This window comes from Rhodnius prolixus, unplaced genomic scaffold, assembly GCF_049639745.1.
Source record: "Rhodnius prolixus isolate KJV_2025 unplaced genomic scaffold, Rpr scaffold_12, whole genome shotgun sequence".
Lineage (NCBI taxonomy): Eukaryota > Metazoa > Arthropoda > Insecta > Hemiptera > Reduviidae > Rhodnius > Rhodnius prolixus.
The window spans coordinates 16,239,603-16,253,504 of NW_027411635.1; the positions used below are offsets into that span (position 1 = coordinate 16,239,603).

The following is a 13,902-nucleotide window of genomic DNA, read 5'->3' on the forward strand; positions in this document are numbered from 1 at the left end:
CTTGGTATAAAGGAATGTATGTAAAGTCACAATGTTGGTTGTACAACCGTTACAGAGTGGGTAAATGAACTCAAATACTTATATACAAAATAAACAAAAATAAACCAACTTATAGTGACAATAAACTAAATTTATTCACACTATTATAAACTACAAAAGGACAATATCAAAATTTCCTCTCCTCATCTCACTCAATGGGCTTAAACTGGTATCTCGAAACTATGTTGAATGTGCCATCTATATAATACTCATATTTCTGCGTAAATATACAGATTTAAAATAATTAACAAGTGCCATCCAATCTTTACCATTCTGTATACCATGTGCTGTATACTCCTATATAAATTTAATTTTTTAATTATTTTTATTTATTTTATTTATTACTTTATTTATTTTCAGAACTGCAGTACATTTCTGCAACAAGTGAAGCTGATACAACATGATACATACTGTAGAATAAATGCATGAATATCATGAGGGGAGAATGCACCCATTAGTGGAACTCCCAAAGAAGAACATTAAACTACTATGCAGTGGCTCTTACTTCACTGGCCACCTGCGCTTCAACCGTCTTGGAGAAGGATAATGCAGTAACTTGGGATACTAGAGGACTAGAATATGAGGTAATTGAAGCTTGGTATTTAATGTAACTTGATCTTGCAGCTTCTTGAAGCATAGGGGAACAAGGAAATATCGGTGCGATAGATTTTTTTACAAAGTAAAGGCGCATTAGCACCGATTCTACGGAGTGTTTTTGATTGGAAGGATTGGGATTCTTGTAGATATTGGAAGCTTTGGCTGAGCCCCCTGTAAGTCCAGGGTGGAAGAATAGTTCGCCTCAGGAAGAATGTAATGCAATTATACTATATTTGCTTACATTTATTTTAATTCATCCATTTCTTTAGCCAAGGCTCAAGGGATTCAACAGGGGATTGAAGTGAGAGATAGACAAGGACTGAGTCATTTTGAGGAGAGAGGATTGCCGTATCATCGGCATAGATAAATTTACTAAAAAGCAAATTTGGAACAAAGTTAACAAATTTTAAAAGAATCAGCTGACCAAAAGTGCCTATTTACTGAATAGTTTTTTCAGTATTTTTCGAAAACCACTCAAAAGATTTTTGCTTAACACTCAGTTGTATTAAATTGTATATGGGCACCTCTATAACTTATATTTAAAAATATTTTTTCCTGGAAATTTCGATTAATTACATTTTTGGAGGGAAAAGCGTAGTTAGGATTTCCTATAAAGTGATATTTTTCCTTAATGCACCAGTCCTATAACTTATGCACTGTTAAGGGGGCAGGGTTAAATGAGTTGCAAGAATATTTTATACGCTGTGGATATCCAATTGCTTGCAAATTGGAGAGCAATGAATGGATGACGCACTAAAATCGGCATTTGAAAACAGCTTAGTTGAGTAATTGAGGCGGGTACCTCAAAATATTCTGAATCATCATTGCACCAACTCGTCTCTTGATATTTGAAATTTGATAATTACAAGGGAACCTTTATGCTTAAGATTCTGTGCAAATCTCTTAGATTAGGCACAATAGTCAGTAGTTATGTCCATTCTTGTAGATCCCACTTTTTGGTTTGGGTAGTCCCAATATAAGCCAAGAATCGACAACTTGGGCTATGGGCCTCCAAAGAGAAGTCATCTTCACCAACTCTTCAGCTTCTTTTGGTTACTCTAGATTCCCTTAATGCTCTGAAATTCAGAGAAAGTTCACCGCTTTTTTCCTAACCAAATTCATTAAGCCTTTTTTTCTACATTGCTGCTTTTGATGAACACTCTGGTTTTCTTGAAGTCTTCAAAGAAACTGCCTAAGAAAATTATTGTTACACTTACCTGTTTTTCACTAGTTACCACCAGCGAGCAATACTTTTGGATTGCCTATGACTTCTGCTTTAAAAGCAGTTGTCATGCTTAGCAATTCGGTAAGATGTCCACAACCATACCTTTTATCAACACTGGTGAGACCCGTAACTTCCTGCCTTGAAGTAGATCAAGTTTCCTGATTCTGTATCTGTTCTAACTCCTACTAGTTCCAAATGAAGTATTTTGGTTTACTCATTAGGCCTTTAAGATAATACGGTTTGGCTTTAGAAGCTTGACTACTTCTCTTATGAAAAACTTATATATCGTAAATAAAATGAGCAATAATATGTCTCGGGAAATAATTTATTAAGATATATGAAGGAAAAGGTTCATGTAAATGTTTTAAGAATGGTCTATTTTGCGTTGTTCCATTCCAAAATGGAGCTGTGAGGTACCACTTCAGATGGTTCTATAATTATAAGAGAAAACAATTTTACTAATGCTGCGCTTCATGATATTGCTACAATTACATATTATGCCATCGTTTTACATATATTTATAACTTTATAGCCTTTGCACCCGCTTCCTTGCGTCAAAGACCCATTCCCGCTTATCAGAGACATTTAAGCGGGGCATTTGCTATCACCTTTTCCCTCGTAGATGCATTTTCAGTCTGCGGTTGTTACCCTTAAGCTGAAGACGCTCCAATCAGCATAGATTAGAAATAAGATGATCGATAGAGGCATTTTGTGTTAGAAATATTACAGATTTTAACTAGGTGGTTGCAAAAGATGTTGCCTTAGTTAGATCAGAATCCTGAGGCTTTTGTTTTGGACTGTGTTTCATTTGCAAACTGTTCAAAACAGAAAATCTATACGAATTTAAAACTTCCATTTAGGAAATTTAAGATATCTTTTCTGAAGATGGTGACATAAAACCAGTTCTAAAATGATAATCTGGAAGCTGTCCCAATGAGGCAGCTTTCTTAAATTTTTTGTGAAAATTAATATGACAGAACTACATTTGTTGTAATTCCCGTAGGGAGAAGTGTGCTAGCCACTTCTTCAGGGATCTAGGCGTCCCTGCGGTCAACCCAGCCTAAACAACACTAAATATTGACACCTATTTTACACAATACACCTAATTCTATAATCTACATGGGTTTTTTGCGCAATTATCTGGTATTAGATGCTCTTATTTTGGATAAGAATCTTGCCAGTACAAGGACGCTATGCAGTTTTTAATTTCTATCCACGTTGGTGCATAATTATGCATCTAGGTCATTCAAAACGCTCCCAAAGTTGATAGTTAATTATAGTATTAAACTTGCACTTAAATATTTTTCCCACGCCAATGGAAAATTGAGGAATCCTTAAGATGGACGTTTCCTTTCTTTTACTGATGGTAGATTTCCTTTTGAGTTAACTCGTTCCAGTTACTGCTTGGCCCACCATGAAGGGCTTTGTTCCCAATCCTCTCTCGGAAATATTCACTTTCTGCGTTTTTCAAGGCTATTCCCTCCACACCCTGGTTCTTTTTATCCTCTTTTCGGGGTACATCTTATTTCATTTCCTTTCCAACTTTATCCGGCATCGGAAATAGGTTTTCTTAACTTATCGGTTTGTCCTAACCATTCCGAAAACAGCTTTCAGAATAATTCTCTTACACTCTGATTACTAAAGCTCATGCTCGTTCATTCAACACTCAGGCATTACAAGAGCAATAAACATTAATAGTCGCTGCTTGCTTTTTAATCTTCCATCTTTTTACAGATCTAAATACACTTTTCTTTTTGTATATCGGTTGGAGTGGTAACTCAGTTCTGTTACCACCAAATAATCGGTCTTCGAAGTCCTCGCTAACTTCTTTTTTTTAAAGGCATCTCCTGTTTGAATTATTTAATATAATCAAATTACAAAATTCCTTCATCGGCATGTCCCCAAATAATACACCTCCTGCGCAGGCTCGTGTATCTGGTTTTCTGATCATTATCCTTAAACTAGTGTCCTTTATACCGGATTTCACTTTAAAAAAAAAGAAGTAAACTATATCGAGCTGCAATTAAAGGAATTATTATACGTTTTTAGTTTTTGCATTCCTTATTATTTTAAGCCTAACGTCTTTGGACATAAATAGCTGGGACATTGAAATAAATCTTAGCAACAAAACGGAATTTAATTGAAAAGCAACCAAGGACAATTGATGGCACTCCTTTGGTGACCAATGGATTAATAAATATTACCCGCTAAATGCACTAATTTTCTGCGAAGCATCTGACCATAATCTCACGGAAACATGCACCTCTGGATAAGGGCATACCCCTATGCATTTAGCAGAATGTAGTTGCAAAATGATCGTATCAGAGGGTATTTAGAGAATATTAATGGGAAGCTTTTTAAGTAGAGGATTTCACGGTAGACGGAACATTTGGAAACAATCACTGGACCGGCCTCTGCTTCAAATCCTAACTGCACAGTATTATTGCAGCAGTGAATACGCAGAAGTTTAGCTCAGAATTACAGTAAACTAAGGCTTGCATTGTCAGTCAGTTAACATGGAGCAGTTATTATGAATTTCACCCTCGTTTCCGAAATTTCACAATTATTAATTAAGGAAACATCTTATTTTCTCTTACAATCAATGAAAGAAAGTATTGCAATCGTGTCAAATTTTCAAAATTTAGTATACATGGTGAACCAGTAAGTATTGTCCATAGGCCTACCGTGTGTAGTACATCTGAAGTGGACTCCAAAGACGTATTGGCCAACTTCATATTTTCCACTGTTCTTGAGTGATGTCACTTTAATTTTTTTTTATAAAATCATAACTTTTTTCCAATAAAAATGTTATTACTCAAAAAGATTTTTAGTCCGAATTCAATTCTGACGACACGGTTAGAAAGACAGATACCTTTTCTAAAAATTGACACCATTTCGAAGCATTTTTTGACCTTTGACTTCCTTATTTTAAGACAGCCTACATTAAAATTGACTGCTGGTCTATCTAAAAGAGTTTTCAATTAATTAAACAACTTGATAAACTAAAACTGCTGAGTGCTCGTGAACACGTTTCCTGGTCAAAACCAACGTAATTTCTCGTACGAAGATAAAAGGAATCCTGGAAAATGATATACCGTTTGAAAGCCCATTAGACAAAGAAACTTACAGAAAAAGTGTCAGCACCTAGGTCTGATAATGATCACATAAGGGCCTAATGAGTTTACTTCAAAAATTTCGATTACTTTTATTTTTCCAGCATCCTGGATGAAGATTGAGGCTGTTTGGAGAATAACTTATGCTTTGAAATGGTATCAATTTTTAGAAAATTTATCTATCTTTCTAACCGTATCATCAGAATCGAATTCGGACTAAAACTTTCTGAGTAATAACATTTTTATTGGGAAAAAAGTAATGATTTTAGAAAAAAAAAAAATTTAAAGTGACGTCACTCAAGAACAGTGGGAAATATGAAGTTTGCCAATACGTCATTGAAGTCCACTTCAGATGTACTTCACACAGTAGGTCCATTGTCACTACTTACTGGTTCACCCTGTAGAGTATGCAAATTCTGTCACCATAAAATTAGGTCATTTATTTAGTTTTTTTTTCTTTTTAAATTTAAGGCGCGTCAACATCTGAGGTTATTGGCGCCCTAGAACTTTTTTCAGTGAACTGCCAGCCACTGGACAGTGTTTTCTTGTTACAATAGATAACCGGATAGTGTGTTGTTAGAAGCTATTAGAAAGAAAAAAATCTAAGGGACAGCAGCTGGATTCGAACCCGGGTCCTACGCGTGTGAGTACAATACGCTATCCGCATAGCTAATCCGTCTTTTTGTTATTGTGTTATTATAAATAATTAAAAATATCACATGTGTCTATCCAGCTATTTTATCTATCTAAAAATAAAATCAGGAAAACAAATGTTAATTTTCTCTTATTTTTAGTGAAAAATAAATCGGGTATTCCAAGTGCATATCTGACAGGGGTTAGGCTTTTGTTTATATATATATTTTTTATTTTTTTTTGTTTTGTTTTTGTTTGGGTGGGGTTTTAGGCAGAGAAGTATGTTGCGAAGGGGCTGCAGGAGAAAGGCTGTATGGCACTGAAGCCGATGGAGTTGGGTGCTCACTGAAATGTTAGATGCAGTTGGGTGAAACGTGCAGTAAATAGGGGTGAGGGGTGGAAGGGAAAGTGAAGGGCGGGTAGTCCAGCCACCATTTCACAGCTTCCAAACTGGGGCTTATATATATACACACACACACACACACACACACACACACACACACACACACACACACACACACACTCACGCACGCATGCACGTACGTACACACGCTAGCATGCGTTGTTTTGGAGAAGCCGAGGTGGGAGGTGCTGCCTTGTACATTTTGAAAAAGAGAGCTAGGCAGTACCAGAGCTGGCACAGGGAGGGGTTATAAAAATGAATTACAAATATTTGGAGCAAGAAGAGGGGGTTTGAACCGGCGAGATGGACGCTTGTTGTCTTGCTGGAACCAATCCAGTCCCAGTCGGGCTTAAATATTTTTAGTTCTTTTTGACATACGCCACTTCGTTTCAAGCTTCACTCTTCGCAAACATGCTACCAGCGGACTCATTCACCCTTTACTACGGACGGCTCCTAGTTCATTAAACTGACCTTAAAAAATATATATAAATTCATCTTTCTATCATTTTTCTCTTTTTTTAAAAATCTCATACACACATTTTCAAATAAGTAAATAAAAAATCTATTATAAACACACAAACTCCTTCTTCCAACAATTCTCAAGGTTCCTCCCATTTCCTTCTGGACTCCTAAATTGTTTAACCCTCCATCGAGCGCAATATCGGGTATGCAAAACACCATAGGGCGCAACTAATCTATGAGATTAATGACCCCAATAGCTGTTAATTTCATCAAAAAATGTTTTTGGAAACGTATGAAAAATTTCAGTTTAAGTTTTTCTTTAAAAAAAAAAAAAAAAAAAACTCGTAAAGTGGAACAGAACATTAATGTGAATAGAAAAATTAGTCATCCCTAATTTTGGAGGTGCACATTTATGGATGAATGTGGTGAGATGGTTTATTAGCATTATCCAAGAAATTAGTTTTACGCATTGATGCCCGCCTATGTTCAGAAGAGCGAAAGAATAGCCATGAACCATCTCCTGTTGACGTTGTCACCAACTATACCAGGCAAACGCCATAAAATATTATGGCTCCCTCGTCCTAACACTAGAAGTAGGTTTTTTATCCGACAATTTGGATACTTTATCCTGTACATACGCACTCAAAATCATCCGCATCTTGATCTTCTAAAAATTAAAACAAAAAGCTTGTTTAGTGTCCGAATTCCCTTCTCTTTCTTCTATTCAATATTATTCAACAAAAGACACTCGTTTCAAAAATAGTCAATAAGTAGAAAACTGTCTTTTAAATGATAATATGGTACCTTGTAACAGTTTTTGATAAGAAAACTTGAAAAATTTCAATACCCAAAGAGTAAGACCATCGGACGCAACTAATCTGAGACAGATCTACACGGACGCTAAGTATCACCACCATAACTCAGAGTAAAACACCGACAGGCCTTCCGGTTAGAAGAAGGTAAAAGAGGAAGCTACTGAGAGCCCATTGGCTCATTCTAAGAAATACCTGAGTTGCTATCAATAAGAAAATGCCATCTTTATCTCACAGGCTAAATGCGCCCGATGGAGGGTTATTTTATTAATTCAACACCTACCATTGCCACCTGGAGCATTTTCCACTGCACTGCCTACCTCTGGACGGTGCTTTATATTTACTAATAATGACATATCACCAGGACAGTAAGCTGTTAGAATTTCCTAGCTAGAGAAAAATCTAAAAACGACAACGAACGAGAATGCGACATGAAAGACGAACAGAAAATTCTTAAAAGTTTATGGACGTCGAACCTCTTTACTACATCACTTTAGCGAATACTGGATTCCAAGGCGGAGATCTTGGGTTCGAATCCCAGCTGCTGGCCCTTAGATTTTTTTCTTCCTAGGGAGCTTCTTACAGCTCCACTGTCTGGTAGTGCACTGATACAAGACTTAAGGCGCCGACGACTCATATGTTGGCAAATAAACAAAGATTAATTTTACAAAAGAATTATTTAGAATCAATTTGTTTATTGAACACGAATCTTTTATAAAATCACACAATGTTATCTCTATTTATGTTTTAAAGTTATTATTATTTGCTTTTTATATTTTTTAAATCTAAAGGTGTTCTTTTTAAATAACTTATGATTGCTATTTCATTTTTTAATTAATTTAAGACTTAATTAAAAATTACAATCTACCGACCAAGAATCTATTGCTCGGAGTGAATATATGTATGTATATTTTTGTTCTTATACCGATGGCGACATTACTGTCAATTTTTCCTCTCAATGTAAAAAATACTATAATTTTCAATAAGAATATACAGGGTGTTCAGCATAAGACTACGGTAACTTCGGGAGGCGATTCTAGGCATCATTTGTAACAAAAAATTCCATATAAACTATGGCTCGATTCGGCTCGGTTTTATAGATATTTTTAATTTTATGTTTTATCAAGGTGTTACTACTTTTTAGCAAAAAGTTGTCAATATTTCTCAAAATATTAAAGCTACAGCTATTTTAATAAGCTCATTAGAAAGAAGGTTAAATTTCCTTTTAAATAAGCTAATTTGTATTCCAAAATAATAATATTAAGTATTTTACTTTGTGGCCCAAACACAAGAAACAGCAAGTTTCTAATTTTTTCCAATAACTTTGACTTCATTTTTCTCAAAAACATTTTATATGAAAAAACCGTGCACTATTCAGGAAATACATCTACATACGATCACCTTTCGAACGGTATACAATAATTGGGGTTATGTTAAAAATTGATGCAGAAATCTGTGATTAATTGCAAAAAAGTAGGCCTCAAAACAGTGTCGACATTATGAAAGGAACTTACTTATCGCTCTAATCTCCAAGAATCGCTCTATGCCCAGAATCGCCACCCGAAGTTACCGTAGTCTTATGCTGAACACCCTGTATAGGTTTCGTGACCGTAAATTGTTAAACTTAGGATTTAAGATTAGCGAGGAATCGGACAAATAAAAAACAAACTCGTCTTCTTGCCAACGTTTCGACAAATATATTGTCTTCATCAGGGCCTGGATATTACAAATACACAAATACAAACAATTCAGTAACACAGAAAATCAGTAAAAATAACAGTAATATGAAAAGTAAAATACAATAAATTCTTTACAATTATTGAAAACATTGTCCCATTTTCATTACCAAAATTCCCGTGTAAGTCCCGCTATATCTGTATAATATGTACCTGCTTCTCCAGTTCTAACTCTTAGTTTCTGTAACTCAACCAACCCGCATAGCCACGTAAGTTTCAATAATTATAAAGAATTTATTGTATTTTACTGTTTATTTTTATATTACTGATTTTTTACTGATTTTCTATGTTACTGATTCTCTAAATTGTTTGTATTTGTGTATTTGTAATATCCAGGCCCTGATGAAGACAATATATTTGTCGAAACGTTGGCAAGAAGACGAGTTGTTGTTTTTTATTTGACCGATTCCTCACCAATCTTGCATCCTAAGATTTTCAATAAGCATAAGTCCTAAAGATGACGTAGTTCCCTAGGCTGAATGCTTAGCCCGAATTTTTTTTTTATTTAAAGTAATAACTGAAGTTGCAAATAATTTTTTTTATCTTCCCTATGTAGTATACTTTAAGAATTAGTCCAATGATCTTAACCTTGTACTCATTATATTGCCAAGATAGGCCAACCAATCTTTCTTAATTGCCTAAGAATAAGTTTGTGGGACAAGATTAGCTATGCGGTAAGTGAATACTGGATTTCCACGCGGAGGTCCCGGGTTCGAATCCAGCTGCTGGCCTTTAAATTTTTCTCTTCCTAGGAGCTTCTTACAGTACACTGTCCGGTGATGGACAGTGTTGTTTATAAAGAGAGAACACCGTCTGGAGGACAGCAGTGCACTGAAAAAAGCTCCAGGCGCCAATAACCTAGGATGTTGACGCGCCTTAAATTATTAAAAGAAAAAAAAAATACTTGTTGATTTCAAATAAACAAATTTTAGGCAAAACTAGTCTAGCGCAATGGCCATATCGTAACAAATGAAGGTCTCTTGAGGTAGGATTATTGCTAGTTGAAAACTATTCACGATGGCGGAGTGTTTGGTAAATAAATAAATAAAATTATCTCAGAGAAATAAAATGTTGGAGTTGTATTTATCTATTTTATTTTAACTATGTAACATGTAACAGATTAAAAATAAACCACTTGTTCGCAGACTGGCCAACAACGAATTTCCCAAATATTTCTAATGAAATAACCAAATGAATATCTTGTTAGAATATTGTCTCTTATTTTATTTTGTTTGGAATTTAATTTCGCCTGTAATAAAAATACCCGGTTATAAAATATAAATATCTGCGAAGAACGTACCAACAATTCCACCCACTTATTACAGTTATTATTGACAAATTTTCTTTTAAAGTTTGTCTCAACTGTAATACGAGGGTCGTTTGAAAAGTCCGTGCAAAGACAGAGAGATAGCACTACTGGCGCGTATCGAGGTTATGTTTAGTTAGTAGCATCTCTTGGAAGAACACACACCAAGTTTCAGCCAGATCGGTCTATTTCTTTGTGTTTGGCATTCGTTTGAATCGAGGAAGTCGAGTGATTTTCAAAAAATGGACGAAAAAGAATTTCGTGTGTTGATTAAACACTACTTTATGAAAGGCAAAACGCCTCAGGAGACTAAAGAGAAGCTTGATAAACATTATGGTGACTCTGCACCTTCGATTAGAACAGTTTCGGAGTGGCCATATGGGCACAAGTGACGCTGAACGTTCTGGACGCCCTGTTGAGGTTACTACTCCAGAAATCATTGATAAAATCCAAGATATGGTGATGGATGCCAGAAGAGTGAAGGTGCGTGAGATTGCTAGTGCTGTGGGCATCTCGAATGAACGGGTACATAATATTTTGCATCAACATTTGGACATGACAAAGCTATCCGCAAGATGGGGGCCGCGATTGCTCACGCTTGACCAAAAACGAAATCGTGTGAAGTGTTGCAAGGACGGTTTGTAGCTGTTCCAGAAGAATCCGCAGGACTTTAAGCGTCGTTTCGTCACTGTGGATGAAACATGGATACATCACTACAATCCTGAGACCAAAGAACAATCTAAACAATGGGTTACCAAGGGGGAATCTGCGCCAAAAAAGGCGAAGACCGTTCCTTCGGCCGGAAAGATTATGGCAACTGTCTTTTGGGATTAGCAAGGAATAATCCTCATCGACTATCTGGAAAAGGGTAAAACTATTACAGGTGCATATTATTCATTGTTATTGGACCGTTTGAAAACCGAGCTGCAAGAAAAACGCCCACGATTGGCCCACAAAAAAGTCCTTTTCCATCACGACAACGCACCAGCTCACACCTCAGCAGTTGTGGTCGCAAAATTAATGGAAATAGGGTTCCAACTCGTTTCACATCCCCCCTATTCTCCAGACTTGGCTCCCTCGGACTACTATTTGTTCCCCAATATGAAGAAATGGCTGGCGGGAAAAAGATTTTATTCAAACGAGGAGGTGATTGCAGAAACGAATGGCTATTTTTCAGACTTGGACAAATCCTATTATTCGGAAGGGATCAACAAACTAGAGCAGCGTTGGACGAAGTGTATAAGCCTAAAAGGAGACTATGTTGAAAAATAAAAAAGGTTTACCCCCAAAAATTAAGTAGTTTTTATTTTTGCACGGACTTTTCAAACGACCCTCGTATGCAGATGGTAGCCAGGGAAACTGGTGTTCAATGGCGAGTTTCAACATAGTCTAAAAGTTGACTACACTTTACGGTTGAGTGCACAGCGCTTACAATATACCTGAAATTAACATAATAGACTACACAGAAATCTCTAGTATTTCTCTTAATTTAATAATTATAATAATAACACGTTTGTTTTCATTTTAAATACAAGATATTTATAAAACAAAGTGTTTTACAGCTTGGAATAATATTGTGGGCAGAATGTTGTTTAAGTTAATTGAACAAATAAGCAATAAAACAAAATAGAAAACAAAAATAATTTACAAAAATGAAAATAGAATGGTCCAGAAGGCCGCTGGAACACTGGCGATTCCAGTGTTAAGGTGGCAAGCTAACCCTACTTCTACGTAGTGTGGGCCGGAAGCGTAGCGCCTAGGCGTTGCAACTTACAGGGCTCTGGCGGGTCGGTGGGTCTCCTCCACCGACTTCCTTCATATCTTATCTTAATATGGTCCAGAAGGCCGCTGGAACACTGGCGATTCCAGTGTTAAGGTGGCAAGCTAACCCTACTTCTACGTAGTGTGGGCCGGAAGCGTAGCGCCTAGGCGTTGCAACTTATAGGGCTCTGGCGGGTCGGTGGGTCTCCTCCACCGACTTCCTTCATATCTTATCTTAATATGGTCCAGAAGGCCGCTGGAACACTGGCGATTCCAGTGTTAAGGTGGCAAGCTAACCCTACTTCTACGTAGTGTGGGCCGGAAGCGTAGCGCCTAGGCGTTGCAACTTACAGGGCTCTGGCGGGTCGGTGGGTCTCCTCCTCCGACTTCCTTCATATCTTATTCCGTACCGAGAAGCGGTACCTAGTTTTCACACCCTTATGTGCCAGGATTTTGGCTTGCCGGTTGGGATTCAATGAGACCTCTCTTGTACAGATTCAGCTCTCTTTCGGCGACAATATCACATCGTCGATTTCTGAGTATCGGCATATAAGCAAGGAAAAAGGCTGGTGATTTACCCTCATCGCTATTCCAGTTGTTCTTTTTACGGAATATTAATTGATGAACAAAACATACGCTGATTTGGCCATCTAAGCCTCCTCCAGTTTGGACTTTAAAGGAATTGTCGGCGTTTACTTTAATAATTGTCCATCTGTTTCTTTCAAATTAGCTGTGGTGTACTCCGTTAGAAGGAATATTCTGATATTTGATTTTTCAAAGATACTAAGGTACACCTAATTTTGGCTAGTCCTTACTTAAAACTGATCCAACTGCTCTCCATCATTTAATGGCAGTGAATACTCTTTCACTACTCTAGTCCCTTGGCATTCTAAGGAAGCAGTGTGCTGATAAGGCACCGAAAGGAACATTGATGACTCCATGGTGGAAAGCCAAACCACCTATTTCGCCCGCAAGTGCCCTAAATAGAATTTTTACGATTCAAGATTCAGATGGCTAATTTTGTTTGAAACATTATCGGATCCGAGAACTATCTTGGTCTCGCTGCACCCTAAAACTGATGTTTTATTTTGAAAAATTAAATTCAAAAAATTTTGCTCTAAAATTGTGCTCAAATAAAAGAGGATCGCTCGGCTCGCTACCTAATATTCTCAAAACCAAATGGGAAAAACATGATAAATTTACAATTTAGGGCGCTGTATAAAAACATGATATAAATTAGGTTTACCTTTATGTTATAGTTGATTGAAGGTTAACTGTTTTATGCAGTTATTTACTGCATTTTTTTTTTTTTAATGTATAAATTGAAAGGTTTAAACAATGTCTGTTTGAAATGGTAGAGAATATTGGTGCCGGATGGACAGTTGTATAACATACTTGGCCCTCAAGCTTGGTGCAGTGTCACAGGCAGGAGATAGCGCTGCAATCCGGTATAGCACCCATTCACACCTTATCTAGCCGGTTAGAAGCCAAATTTTATGTAGTTTGCTTACGAATTAGACAAGATTGTTGTTAGTTGTTGTTTTTAACCAAAACAACTGTACTAGATCATGAAAAAAATATACTCGTATTACTACTTCAAATAACAACAGCAAATTCAATTCGTTATTGAGTTATTGTACAATGGTGAATCAATACGATGCAAAATTAAAACAATAAATAATAATTTGTAAGGGAAGGGATTAGCTATGAGGTTTGCATATTGGATTCCCACGCGGAGGTCCCGGGTTCGAATCCAGCTGCTGAACCCTTAAATTTTCTCTACCTAGGAGCTTCTTACAGTTCACTGTCAAGGTG

General features: G+C 36.6%; 1 non-coding gene across 1 annotated transcript; it reads left to right on the forward strand.

Moving 5' to 3' along the window:
- Positions 1-9,960: 9,960 nt before the first annotated feature.
- On the forward strand, positions 9,961-10,095 carry LOC141462101 (U4 spliceosomal RNA). The gene has a single exon (XR_012463104.1). It is a non-coding gene; the product is annotated as a U4 spliceosomal RNA (small nuclear RNA).
- Positions 10,096-13,902: the final 3,807 nt, after the last annotated feature.